We start from the raw sequence: 15,399 nt of genomic DNA, 5'->3' as shown, positions 1-15,399 counted from the left end.
ATATGCTGACCTTTAAATTGTATGACATCACTATCTTAATTATCCTAAAGAATAGAAGCCAAACGCGTGGATGTAGATCCATGTTTTGAATTGCTATAAGAAAACACAGGATTAGTTAAATTATATTTCATAAAAGTACATTTAATAAAAAAATACATTAGCTACATGATCTCTTGTTGTTATCTATATTATTATAACATAATACTATCTAAAAATAATAACCCAGGATCAACTCTACAACTAGCTAGGACAAACCAGCATAGTTCAAAACGCAGGTGTTTGCTATCTCTGTTTATTTTAATGTTTATTTTACCACTAGGGGGAGACATTTAGAGGTTCTTAGATAAACCTTGATTCAGGTTTCCAATTGCTACTACCCCTTTAGACCTACAGTATTGACAAAGACCTGTGGAATGCAATAACATCTTATCATGTTTCTGTTACTCTCTTTTTTCCCCTGCAGCCAGGGTCTCTCAGCCAGTATTAAGCATTGAGCTGCTTCGGCCAGCCTCTATCTCTCTAAATTTAGGAAATCAAAGGGGAAGGGAATCTGGTTTTACTTTTATAGTTATGCTTTTGATAACAACAATAAAAAACTTTACTATTTTTATATGATTTTCTATTCAAGGTATGTAAAATGATCCTTGGCAAAGGATTTGAATGATAAGTAGTTCTTTAATGTGATATTTCCATTCTTTAAATTCAAAACACTCGTAGGCTAATGTTTGAAAACACTTTTGATCTCTATGCAGCTCAGTGTCTGGAGTATGCTTTCATGTTTTGTGATAGATAGCTGTTCTTCAGAGGCCAACTGAGTTAGCCTGTGCCAAAAAACTGGATGTTTTACATACAAACACACATAAACTATGTTGTACTTAGTTCCTCTATCTTCTCCTAAAAATCAAATGAGTGTAAAACTCCAAAATTGTTAAAAGTTGAAAGACATTAGAAAATGTCCTCAAAATAATATAGAAAACAAAAACCTTTTTTTTTTAACAAAAGGAGAAAAACTTGGGGGAAATTGGAAGACAGTATTTTATTAATAAAACTTAAATTGTGATCTTCAGAAATCAATTTGCACATTTCTGTTTCTATTTGAAATTACAGAAATGAAATTTTAGAATGCGTTCCAGACTGGGCTAATGCTTAATAACCCAAAGAGTTAATAGATTCTGTATTTATTTTTTGTCTTTTCTTTGACAATAAAATGTAGTACCAGATTTTTCCAGCAGATGTCCTCCTGTATAAATTTAATGATTGAAATAGTTTTTTAAGAGGCGGAGAAAAATATCTGCCAAGGAACTCCAGCTTTTCATTAAAAATGCTAACTTCTTTTCTGTATTTCTTTCATTCTATGAATTTGTTAGTCTTCAATATAATATTCTCCAGGTGTTTCAAGACAGGGATCTACAGTCTTAAACACTGCTAACTATTTATTGTCACCCAGAAAATGGCTGGGTTTACATTAAGACTTTTTATGAACTTTTAACCTAGTATATCATGGAACTTCCAAACAAGTGAACCAGTAAAATCCCATTAGGAGCAATACATTATTAGCCAAAACTAAAATGACATAAATATTGAACAAGCTTCTGGGTTATGCAGAACACTTAGTCAAAAGCAAAATAAGAGGAAACAAAACAATAAATATGAGTTTGTTATCTTGCTATCCAAGCCTTTGTTTGATATTGTCTATATTGCTAATGTTTAAGATGCCATTGATAGACTGAATGTTATTGTTGCTGATCAGAAATTTTTGTAAGTCATACAAGCCCCTTGGGATTCAGCAGAGGGGTATATAAATATTTGTAAAATTATTAGAATTTTAGTTAGAACAATTAATCAGTGGAACAGCTTGCCTCCAGAAGTTGTGAATCAGTGACGTGCGGTGAGGTTGATACCTGGTGAGGCTCAGCAGGGCAGCGGTCGGCCTCAGCGGGGGGGGATTTGCATCGCGGGAGCAACCAAGCGCCCGGGTCTGCAGCAAAGGCGCTTGGTGGCTCCTGCGATGCAAAGTGCCCCGCTGCCCCCCCGTTGTCCCGGCCTGCGTCTGCTGCTTCTCCAAGCTCCGCCGCTGGAAGTCCCGGATCGCCTCTGGGGGAAGACTGAGTGAAAAACGGAGTGAAGCTTCCGGGCGAAGGAGGGGTGGTGGCGGCGGCGGCAGCGGCTGCTTTAAGTGCTCTCTTGTCTCACAGCCGGGGCCGCTCCAGGCCGCCGGCCACTGACACGTGCTCCTGCAAGAGCCTCTGGGCAGCGCCGGGAGGCCGCAAAGAAGCTTCACTCCGTTTTTCACTCAGTCTTCCCCCAGAGGCGATCCGGGACTTCCAGCGGCGGAGCTTGGAGAAGCAGCAGACGCAGGCCGGGACAACGGGGGGGCAGCGGGGCACTTTGCATCGCAGGAGCCACCAAGCGCCTTTGCTGCAGACCCGGGCGCTTGGTTGCTCCCGCGATGCAAATCCCCCCCCGCTGAGGCCGACCGCTGCCCTGCTGAGCCTCACCAGGTATCAACCTCACCGCACGTCACTGATTCACAACTTCTGGAGGCAAGCTGTTCCACTGATTAATTGTTCTAACTAAAATTCTAATAATTTTACAAATATTTATATACCCCTCTGCTGAATCCCAAGGGGCTTGTATGACTTACAAAAATTTCTGATCAGCAACAATAACATTCAGTCTATCAATGGCATCTTAAACATTAGCAATATAGACAATATCAAACAAAGGCTTGGATAGCAAGATAACAAACTCATATTTATTGTTTTGTTTCCTCTTATTTTGCTTTTGACTAAGTGTTCTGCATAACCCAGAAGCTTGTTCAATATTTATGTCATTTTAGTTTTGGCTAATAATGTATTGCTCCTAATGGGATTTTACTGGTTCACTTGTTTGGAAGTTCCATGATATACTAGGTTAAAAGTTCATAAAAAGTCTTAATGTAAACCCAGCCATTTTCTGGGTGACAATAAATAGTTAGCAGTGTTTAAGACTGTAGATCCCTGTCTTGAAACACCTGGAGAATATTATATTGAAGACTAACAAATTCATAGAATGAAAGAAATACAGAAAAGAAGTTAGCATTTTTAATGAAAAGCTGGAGTTCCTTGGCAGATATTTTTCTCCGCCTCTTAAAAAACTATTTCAATCATTAAATTTATACAGGAGGACATCTGCTGGAAAAATCTGGTACTACATTTTATTGTCAAAGAAAAGACAAAAAATAAATACAGAATCTATTAACTCTTTGGGTTATTAAGCATTAGCCCAGTCTGGAACGCATTCTAAAATTTCATTTCTGTAATTTCAAATAGAAACAGAAATGTGCAAATTGATTTCTGAAGATCACAATTTAAGTTTTATTAATAAAATACTGTCTTCCAATTTCCCCCAAGTTTTTCTCCTTTTGTTAAAAAAAAAAGGTTTTTGTTTTCTATATTATTTTGAGGACATTTTCTAATGTCTTTCAACTTTTAACAATTTTGGAGTTTTACACTCATTTGATTTTTAGGAGAAGATAGAGGAACTATTGTTTTCTCTCAAGCACTTTGAAGCCCTCCCCCAATGCCTGTCAGAGGCGTCCACAAAGAGAGGGTCAAAAAAGTCAAGATGGCGTATGCAACACATTTTAAAAGAGGAGAGCTTCTGTCATGTCCTTGTGGCTATCATGCTGATTTTTTTTTGAATTCTGCCCTCTGGTGGCTGTTCTTGCTACTCATCTGCCCTGATTTAAGCAAGCAAGCAAACAAACAAACAAATTTATATGCCACCCATCTCACTGCCAGAGTGACTCTTGCCAGGTTACCAAATGATAAAAAGGCAATATAAAAACAGTTAAAAGTAATAAGGATTAAATAGAAATTAAAAACAAAAAAATAGTGTCTGTTTTTACAGGGAATCAGGACGGTTGTAGATCAGCAGAGAGCTGACTGAGAGAAAATGAAGGACACAATATTCATGTACACTTACCTATCACCATGTAAATATATTTTGTTTAGGAATTTTATTTTACTTTTTTTTAAAAAAAAATGAAGCATGGAACTAATTAAGAACTCTAAAATGAAATGAATAAGGAATTGTTAGTACATCTCTATAATTTAAAAAGCAACATGTGCCATGTAAAAGTACAATGTCATTTTAATTGTATACAAAAATGCAGATGAGCATGGTTATCTTGAAGACATAAAAGAATTTCCAGTGTTTAAATAAGACTTGTTTCTAAATTAGTAACAGCTAAATTGATGGAAGAACTAACCTCTCTTTTACTTTTAAGGAATAACTTGTCTTTATCTCTTCTAGAACACGTCATGATAAATTAGCATGCTTTAATTGCATATTTCCCTACAAGCTCTATGTTCTGAAAAGATTGATAGATCTCAAATCTCTCCACTGGTATCTCCTGTGGGCTTTCAACATTTTGAAGCCTTTTGTCTGTTAATGTGGGCAATTCCACTGAGCATCCCTCCCAGGTCATGCAGCAACAGGAAGGAAAGCACAAGTCAGAAGATTTGTGACTTCCAGATAAGAGTCAAGTCTGCATCTTTTTTTGAGAGAGGGAGAGAGGGAGAGGGAGAGAGGAAGGGAGGGAGAGAGAATTATGATTTGTATTTTTAAGACATAAACCTCGGTTCTCAGTTGAAAAATTATTAGATCTGCACATGATAGAAAAATAAAAATGGTTTATAATTTATAATTGGATAATCTTTCAAGAACCATCCAGCAACTCATCAATAAACAAAGTACCTCAATTATAAATATTGTACAAATTTTAGAGTGCTATTTTCTTTTGGAACACTAGATGGCTTTCCTAGTTTTTAATCATTTACAGGGTGGTTGTTATTCTGCCTGCTAAATAGTTCTCATTAAAAGATAAACATGCCTTTTTAAAAAAAGACAAGTAAAATATTATTTAATTTTCATATGTATTAACTATCCAAAATAAATCTATACCATGATAAATTGTAAGTAAAAGAAGGAAACAAAGGGGAGAAAATAACATCTTTATATACAAGCTTTTCATTCATTACTATTATTATTTAAAGCCACATTCTATTGCATCACATAAATAATTGTAGTAATTAAATAAGACTTAAAACATATATTTGTCATTTTGATAGTATTACTTTTAGAAATCAATCCTTTTATTAATAAAATTAAATAAATGTAGGTAAGCCACTAATGATGTTATCCATAATAGTTTGGTTTTAATACATTCTACTTTTAAAAGTAACCCATGCCTCATAGGGTCATTGTTTCAGGTTTAGGTTTTAGGTTTTATTAGCATTTGTAGGCCGCCCTTTTCCCTGAGGGGACTCAGGGCGGCTCACAGAAAACCAGGGGGAGGGGAATACAACATTAAGACAACAACATATAATAAAATAGTAAGCAACATCCATTCATCATTCGGGCGGGGTAGCGATTCTTATCCCCAGGCCTGACGGGCGAGCCAGTTCTTCAAGGCAGTGCGGAAGGCCTGGACGGTGGAGAGGTTTCAGAGATATTTCCTTGCCTAAACAGAGACATAGATGTATCATGGGTGGGCAAAAAAGCAGTGGGAGGAGAAGCAGCTTCTGACTTCCTATCAGCTTCCCTATTAAGTTTCCTGTGGGAAACTGGCAGAAAAAAGTAGAAATCTTCCTTCCCTTCCCTTTAATATATGGTTCCTGCTGGGTGTTAGAGGGAGTGAGGGATTGCAAGACTGGCTGGGAAACTGTTCATGGAACGTTGAAAATAAAGATCATGTGATGGCAGCAGCAGCTCTAAAGCACAGCAGCAGCAAGTAGCATTGAAACAGCACAACTTCCCCAAATTTCATTCCTTGGGAGTCATGGGTCCTGCATTTTGGACACATTCTGAAAGTTAGCCCATTTGAGATACTTTGGTTAAAAAATGTTGCCCTATGATGCACCATTTTGCCCAGTTAAAGGATATCACAATAATGAGAATTTTGGAAGGAGGCATAAATGCAGTATTCCATTTTCTTGAACAATTATAATTTGTGGAAGAGCTTTTCTCCAGGCTGGGGAGTTGAAAGGGACGCTGGGGGCACAGTTGGTGTTTAAGGGACTCATACCTGTTCTCTGGCTGTGTTGCCTATGTGCCACGCCCCGGGTCATCACATTAACCATAGTTAAAGATATCAAGTGAATATGTCATTGTTTTCAAAAGAAGAAAAGTGATGATTAGTTTCAATAGGTTCATGAGCATTATTAAGGTTTCTAGATCAGTACACACAGTCCTTGATTTACAACCACTTGTGACTTATGACCGTTTTTCACACTTATGATCATTGCAGCATCCCCATGATCAAGTGATCAAAATTCAGATGCTTGGCAACTGGTTTGTGTTTATGATATTCCCAGGGTCATGTGATCACTTTCTGTGACCTTCTGACAAGCAAAGTCAGTGGGGAAAACCAGGTTCACTTAACAATGCATCACTAACTTAACAACTGCAGTGATTCACTTAACAACTGTGGCAAGGAAGTTTATACAATGGGGCAAAACTGAATAATTGTCTTGCTTAGCAACAGAAATTTTGGGTTCAATTGTGGTCGTAAATCAAAGAGGGGTGAGGCCTGCACAATATAAAGCCGATGAGTTTCCTGTGGCCTTCCAAGCTGCCTTGTGCAGCCTGCCAGCATTTTTTTAAAACGGTCAATAAACTCACTGCCAATTCTCTGCTAGCCACCAAATAATTAATTGCTGCTCAAAATATTTCTTTGCAGCTTGCAATTATTTTTAATTTATTCATTTGGCCTGTTCATCTCTGCAATTGTGCAGAGACAATCAGTTGTTACTGATTTTAATCATCCTGGGGAGGCTGTTGGTATCTGATTTTTTAAATATTTGCCACATGTTGAATTGTCTTCATAGATGGAAGATGGAACCAAAGAGAACCCATATATATGTCCCTACACACACACACACACACACACACACACACACACACACAAACCACACACACACACAACACACACAAGTATATAACTAATTACAAAAATATGCTTCCAAGATTTTGGAATTGAATCAGAGTTGGCAAGCTCAGTATAATCCCTATATGTGTCAAACCATGTTTGTATTCAAACAGCTCTTCTTAATTTTGTACTGAGCTATTTGTGGATCAAATATATTACACAAGTGTACCATAAGTGCAGAAAAATGAAAAACTGAAGCTGTGTAATCAGAACTCTCCTGGCAACTAAGTGATGTACCAACATTTCAAGGAATTCTGCACCAGCTATTTAATATCTTGGAGACAGTTGTTTAGTCTGCGTGGAAAGGAAGTAGTGAAGTAGCTAGCCAATTGTCTGGGAACAAGCTAGACATCAGGGTTCCAAGAAACAGTCCCAATGAAAGAAGACTCCGAGACCTGAAGTTCCTCAAAGTTCCACTTTATTAGAGATGTCATATTGGCACATTTGGGAAAATCTAAATCTGAAAGCTTCCAGGTTTTTTCCACCCAACAGAAAGCCCACATCCCCTCCCCTGCACCCACATGTCCATTACATGATCCAATCAATGCACTGTCCCAACTGGAGATGCCTCCCAGTCACGCCACTCCAGGGGCAGGCCAAATGTCCTTGGCTCTCAGAGAAAGGAATGTTATTATGGCTAGATATCCCTGCAACTCCATGCAATCCCTCCCACCCCAGTTTCCCACAGCACTAAGTGGGGCAGCCCTGAAATCCAAAGAAAAAGATGGTCTCCAGGTCTGACACTGGATGTTTTTGATCCCCCTCTGCCACCTGGAAAACCAATGTCTTTTTAAAGATAAACATGTAAATATGTGACATACAACATAACATAAAACAGAAAAATATTTTGTGAAGCATTGGGAAATTTAACATATTACTTGTTTCTCATTGTAAAGTAAGTTAGAAATACAAGGACAAGAACATGGTCCTTGAATTGGCTCTGCCTGTTTTTGGAACATATCAGAGAAATTACTTGTTAACATTTTGTTAGGATTTGGGGTTAATATATATGTGAAATTTGGTACTACCTGTGCACTGAGATTTAAAAGATGTATCTGAATTTTGAGTACTTCAGTGTAATAAGGATGGAACTGATCATTAACATTTTCCATCCTGACCAAAAAGCTACTGTAGAAGCAAATTTGGCATTTATTTCTAGACCAGGGGTGTCAAACTCGTGTCATCATGGCGGGGTCACATGGCATACTGTGACTCCCCCCCCCTCGGCTAAACCAATTTTGAGTGTGGCCAGCGTATGAAACATCCAGCCCTTGGGCACAAGTTTGACACCCCTATTCTAGACTATATAGTTTGTTTTAAGTATGACATGGTATAGTGATTTGATTCAGACAATAGAAAATAATATCATAGGCTTCATAAATCATGTTGCTCTGCTTTAATCAGAGAAGCCAGAATGTATGAATTCAACCCAAGATTGAATTGGCTAGGCTAAGAGGAAGAGAGAGAGAAAATGAATGAGGATAGAAACCTCTTCTGAGAATGAAACTCTATTCAAGTTAGCAAGGTTCCCCAACCCACATGTTGGTTCCCCAACATTTAAAGGAAGAAGTTGGTAATACAAGGGCAGTGCTAAAGACGAAGGTGGGGAAATCTGCTTTCCACAGTCGCATTGCATACACCTACAATTTGACTAATCCAGTATAATTCAAATGTTAAATATTTCATGAGGTTCAACACAGTTAATAAGTAAATCCAAAATTCAACATTACATATTTAAGGCTGGAAAATATAGCTTCATTTTTCAAACACCATTGTAATAATATATAATTTGATACAATTATGTGTTTTGTGTTAGATTTTCATAAAGATAATGCATCTTTTTAGTAATAGGATTGTGTATTTGGAGTTTAATATACATTTTACAGCTTATGTACAAAAATGGGTGAATGAACTTTGACAGTCTTCATATAGGAACAGGAAATCCCAATCTTAAAACCTCAATATTAATTTACCATAAATTCAATTAATTCTGGCCTTTTATACTTATGAAAATCTCAGCATTAATGTTTAGAAATTACTTTAGGAAAATGATATTTTAGTAGTGTTTCCATAGGACATTTAATGCTTTTGAACTCATAGGTATGTATTTTGATTTTTTTAAAAAAACTATTACAGTTCTACGCATAAACACCACAACAAACATACAAAAACATGAACCTATAAATCTAAAACTAAACTAAACTTCTAACTTAAAAAACATAGAGTCCATTTATGTCCTTCACTTTCTTTATGGACCCATTAAGCATTTTTTATTCTTTTACACCATTGTAATTATTTTTTTTATTATCTCCCCTTATTTAATCTATAAAACCCTTTATCATCAAGCTATTTTTCTCTCCTTTTATAATATAATCAATAAACAGAAGCATTAAGACACTGTGCTTTTTACTTCTTCTTCTAATAAGTAGTATATATTGGATCTTCCATACAATCCTAAATTAAACTGGAATAGCATGTGATTATAAAGGTTAAGCATCCTTTATATACTTAGGCACTACATTCCAAATATCAGGTCGTTGGGTGAACAGATAAGCATTCATTCAGCTTTTCTGCACCATAACAGAGACAACCTATTACTAGTTGTTTTATAATTTTTAAAGCTCTAACCATTATCTAGATCAGTGTTTCTCAACCTTGGCGACTTTAAGTCCTGTGGACTTCAACTCCACCGGTCGCCAAGGTTGAGAAACACTGATCTAGATGCTGTATAGTTCAGAGATCTGTACATATGGGGACACCAGAGCAAAAGTTTAGTTGAAATTCCCTTGACTAGCTCCTATAACTACACATTCCTTATTGTGTAGCAAATGTGATATGATTCTCGAATCCATTTGAGGCATACAGAATATTTGAGATAGGTAGGATTTTGTGGTTGAATTTTTTATTTAAAGTGGTCTCACTGAGTGTTCAATTTCTATTCACTCTTGTTCTCGGTACAGAATGGCCTAATCTTGAGAAAGATAAATTGAACCCTGAATTCTGAGTTTTCATCTCAACTTGTCAGATCCATGTATCTGCCATTCTTCGGTGGGAGAGGGGGGGGGGTTGGATTTGATACATTTTGTTCTTTTTTCCTTTTGATGTATCCTAGGTATCCTATTTCTTGCCATGTCTTTTTCATAACCTTTTGCCTGATTTATAACAGTTGCCTGGCGCCTCAGATGTCTGGAAAATTCTCACCTTTGGGGGATGCAAAGGGGGGGGGTATGGATTGCAACTCTGGAAGATGATCCTGAGAACCTCTTCTCATCTGTTTATCAGAGAGGCTAGTACAAAACTATTTTCACGCCTGTGGATTGGTGGGAATCCACATTGGACTGTTGGGAGTGGTTCCTAATTTCCTTTATCATGGATTGTATAGCCTGAGGGTCCTAGAGCCTTGTTTGAATGTTGACTTGCTTTCACCCCTTTTCAATAAAAAGATTCCTTTTGAAATACCAGGTTTTCAAGAGTCAATGCTTTCTTGAGGGGGGGGCAAGGGCAGTCCTTACACATCTACTGATTGACTTAGTTCTGAGAGGAAAGGTTCAAATCAAGCAACAGGTACTAATTTTCAATCAACAAAGAGATGTGAAGGATTTTTAAAGAGACTTTTTATTCTCACAAATATGATAGTGTTATTAGTTCCTGAGGCAACAATAAACACATTGCCCTCCATGTTATTGGTATTAGAATTAGTTCTCACACAGTCAGTAAAGAATATGACACCAATTCTGTCCCTACAAAAACAAAAGCACATACAAATTGGCCTCCCCAGACAGAACAGGAGTCTATTACATAAAGCAAGAATGAGAAAAAGCCGCAAAAGTATCTGAATGTCACTTCTGTGTTCTGGGTAGCCCTCTCTAGAATTGTTGGGCTATGGTTTCCTAACCTTCTTCATTATTTATTAGGAATCTTGAATTCTGTGAGTTCATTTGTTTATCTCTGCTGGATAAAATGGGTGGTGGGTGGGTTCTTGTAATGTTGTAACAGAGTTAATGTTTACTTTGAAAAGGAAATAGCAATAGCTGACCACATCCTATTTTGATGCTCATTTTATAAAGGGTATTGAAATAATTTAATCCAATTGACTTCATGCAAATGATTTAATATCATTGCTGAAAATGTATTGTTACATATCCACTGTCAGAAACAGTATGCATAAAATAAATGATCAAATCTTATGTGTATGAATGGAGTCAGATAGCAATAGCAATGGCACTTAGACTTATACCACTGTACAATGCTTTACAGCTCTGTCTAAGTGGTTTACAGAGTCAGCATATTGTCCCCAACAATTTGGGACCTCCTCATTTTACCCACCTCGAAAGGATGGAAGACTGAGTCAACCTTGAGCTTGGTGAGATTCGAACTGCCAAATTGCAGGCAGCCAGCAGTCAGTAGAAGTAGCTTGCAGTACTGCACTCGAACCACTGCACCACCGAGTTTCATACGGAACCAATCTACTTAATTAAAGTTAACATTACATCACAAACATTTATGCCTGTTTGGTGCACACAGCCTTTCACTTTGACAATAAAATTAGTTAATAATAATAGAGCTTTGTTTAAATCAATTATCCAGCTGTAATCTATACAAGTGTCCCATATGCTAAGTCACACAAGGTGGAGCCTTCCAGAAAAGCTACGATTGTCTGTTCCAGAATTTCAAAGGAAGTGTAGCCATATCAGCCAGAAATTTTGGGACTTGTAAATGCAAACACATCTAAAGCATACCACATTGGGAAAGTTGCATTGTTACACAAAAAGAAGTTTCCGCTATATGTTTTAATACTAAATCTAACAACAACAGAAATAAATATATTGTAAAAATAGATAAAATTGTGAGATACCATTAGTTATTTTAACATCATCTCAAAAATGTGTGCAATATACAGTAAGTACAGAACCTACATCTGAAACAAATATATTCTGACAACATATGCATATATATTAGATAACAATATCTCTCTCTATATATCTTATCAATATACTGTATACTTAGTTTAGATTCAGGGATATAACTATAATAGATATAATAGGAATGCCTATGTTCAAAAATACAGTTTTTTTAATTTTACTGCTCACAAAAGATAGAATTAAACTTGCTCCGGGTATTCTCCCAGAATAAGAATTTTATCTACAAATGGAATGGCATACAAATAAGGACTCCATCAAATCAAAGACATTTTACTTGATGACTTGATTAATTAATTGATTACATCTGCATAAACCTTGCATATGACTTGCACTCTAATACCATAGGGTGAGGTTGTCCAAGTGTGAAAAGGCCAATTAACTTTGCTAGTGTCGTAAACTTGAAGCAGCCCTTGGAAGCTACTTCACAAGGGAACATGAGCCACTTATAAAGAATGGATTCACACAGCTTCACTTTGAGATGCATTTCAAATCCACCATGGCACACTTATTAGCTGGAAAAATTACTGTTCAAGCTTCTTTTCAGTACGGGGCATGCAGAAGTAAAATCCAGAAGTAATGCATCATGCCTCAGTGGTGAATACCTTCATTTCTGTCACAAAAAAATCTTATCTCAAGGCAAAGTGTGATTACCTGGCCTGGCCTATTATGTGCATTTATTCAAAACTAAGTTTGGTAGGATTGTCTCAAAGGTATAGCAGCTATCCCCAATCAAACGCTCACCAAGTGTATTATAACTGAGATTTCCAGAATTTCCACTCAGAAGGCTACAGATAATCCTAACACATCTGATGTGTATGATTCTGACCTCAAACCTACATATTTTTATGTTATACTAAGTTTCATGGAAAAGGTCCAAAGCCTAAAGCTAAACAGCTTTTAAAAGAAATCTCATCTGTTTCAAACATTTTAAACTTGTGACATAGTTTGCATTGAAGCAGAAGCATAATCATTCCTTCTTACTATCGGCATTTCTCCTTTACATATTCTTATGTAAGAGGAGGATGGATTACTACTTTAGGATAGTGTCTACTACCCATGAGTTGACAAGTAATCACTTTACAAGTAATTAATAATCTCCTTTTCATCCCGTACCTCATCAGTTCAATTGACTAATCAAAACATTGTAACTTTAGGAAAAAGGAAAAAAACTTTAGGAAAATTATTTTTAACCCTGGTACACCCCAGGGTTGTGTGTTGAGTCCCTTACTCTATATTCTTTATGTGCATGACTGCATTTCCACTCACGCTAGTAATACTATTACTAAATTTGCAGATGATACAACAGTGTTGGGACTAATCTCTTGGGCGGGGGATGAGTCTGCCTATCGAGATGAGATGAAACGTTTGCTTTCATGGTGTGGAGACAATAACTTGGTCCTTAGCACCAATAAAACCAAGGAGCTTATAGTGGACTACAGAAGGAATAGATTAGACATCCAGCCCTTGCTTATCAATGGAGACCGAGTGGAGCAAGTAGCCAGTTTTAAGTTTAAGAGGACCTGACTTGGGGCGCTCATATTGCAGCACTGGTCAAGAGGGCCCAGCAGAGATTATACTGTCTGAGACTTCTCAGGGAACAACAATTGAATGAAAAACTGCTGGTGACCTTCTACCACTGCACCATAGAGAGTATTTTAACTTACTGCATCTGTGTATGGATTGCCAATTGCAAAGTGGCAGATAGGACAACACTCCGGAGGGTCAATGTCATTGCCCAGGGGATCATTGGTTGCCCTCTCCCCTCTTTGGAAGAGCTTTATAGCTCCCGCTACCTTGAGAAAGTTCAAAACATTCTTAAAGATCCATCTCATCTGGGCACACTTTATTGAACTATTACCATCTGGCAGATGGTACAGGATAATAAAAACAAGGACAAATAGGCTGAAAAACAGCTTCTCTCCTAGGGCAGTAATCATATTAAATTCTATGGTATAGTGCAATATCGGGATTTCAATTTCAATTATATAGAAAGTAAAGGATGTATGTTTGTGTTTTTATTTTTATAGTTGTACACTGAAGATGGCATTTATTGTACCATGTGCAATGATAATAAACTAAACTAAATTAAGCTAAAAAGAGAATTATGCAGAAGGAAAAATGGAAAATTATGATAATTTGGATGCAACAACTCTATATGATTGTGAAGGAAACTATTATGCAAGATAATAACATGCAGATATGGAATACATTTGTCCATAATGCCTTGCTTTTCATGGGAATGTACAATCTGATGGGCTACATAATGAATGTAATTTCTCAGAATAGTGTCATCGTGAGTTGTCATCATGAGAACCTTACCATACAAAAGAAGACTCAAATAAACTTTTCATCCAAGGACTTCAATTCTGGGAAAAACCACATGAAGAGTTGATTATGCTGCTGACTTCCCAAACTGTTCTTATTGTAATTTTGCACAGTTTGCTGGTGAACACAGTTGCTGTTGCTCTTTATTGTAAAGTTGGAATACAAAGCACAGCTTTGCTATTAAGTTGTTACATTCTTAGTTTAGAAAGTCTTTCTTGTCAGCCATCTATAATTAAACAACAAAAGTATATAAACCGTCAAAAGCATAAATGGATTGACATTCTCAATTGCTTTAATTTCTCATTATTATTTTTTAAATGCATGTGTGGGCTTACATACCAAACCTCTGGCAGCACTGTAGTAGTAATTAGAGCAAATCTTTCTTTTTATTATTAATTTTAATATATCATATAGTTTGGTCTAGTGCAGTGTTTCTCAACCTTGGCAACTTGAAGATGTCTGGACTTCAACTCCCTGAAATCCCCAGCCAGCGAATGCGAATGCTGGCTGGGGAATTCTGGGAGTTGAAGTCCGGACATCTTCAAGTTGCCAAGGTTGAGAAACACTGGTCTAGTGATTAAGGCAACAGCTTAGAAACTAGCAGTTTTAGTCCTAGGTTAGGCATAAAAACTAGCTGGCTAATTCTGAGCCGATCTCTCTCTTTCAGACCAACTTATCTAACAGTGTTGATATTGTGGTAAAAATAGGAGAAGGAAGAAATATTAGGTTTGTTTGCTGCCTTGAATTGTTTACAAAAATTATAACAGTGAAATGAAAATGGTCATTACACATAAATAAAAATTGTGGTTTAATTTCTAAAAGCCCTTATAATTATAGTTGGGAATCTAAAAGCAAAATAGAGATGCATAAAAATTAGCAATATCAGCTTAATTAATATTATAAACGATTAGAAAGTTTTTAAAAAAAAGCAATATAATGCCTGGCTTTACGTAATCATATGCAATTATGTTTTATTTCAATCAAGATTTGTTGGATTAAACTACATTGTCCTTGTCTATATACTAGGTGAGAAATAATGCTTTTTAAAATTGCAATAATTGATGATAAAATAATGCTAAGACATGAGGGTTAACACAGTGCATGGAATCAGCTACTGCCTAATTTCAGATGATGCTTGTTTTCTTAGATTGCATAGGCAGCTAGTACAAGACTTCCTAT

General features: G+C 36.6%; 1 protein-coding gene across 2 annotated transcripts in view; it reads right to left on the bottom strand.

The window, feature by feature from the left end:
• Window positions 1–11,746: 11,746 nt before the first annotated feature.
• LIN7A (lin-7 cell polarity scaffold A) overlaps window positions 11,747–15,399 on the bottom strand; it is a 28,180-nt gene continuing 24,527 nt past the window's right edge. For both annotated transcript variants that reach the window (XM_014076277.2, XM_087723395.1), the window contains one exon: window positions 11,747–14,446. The gene's annotated coding sequence lies outside the window, so the exon portion shown is untranslated. The remainder of the gene's footprint in view (window positions 14,447–15,399) is intronic.

This window comes from Thamnophis sirtalis, unplaced genomic scaffold, assembly GCF_051295495.1.
Source record: "Thamnophis sirtalis isolate CommonGarterSnake01/CBP01778 unplaced genomic scaffold, rThaSir2_p1.2 scaffold_9, whole genome shotgun sequence".
Lineage (NCBI taxonomy): Eukaryota > Metazoa > Chordata > Lepidosauria > Squamata > Natricidae > Thamnophis > Thamnophis sirtalis.
Note: the sequence above shows the minus strand (reverse complement) of the source record. Positions and strands in the feature narration are given on the sequence as shown.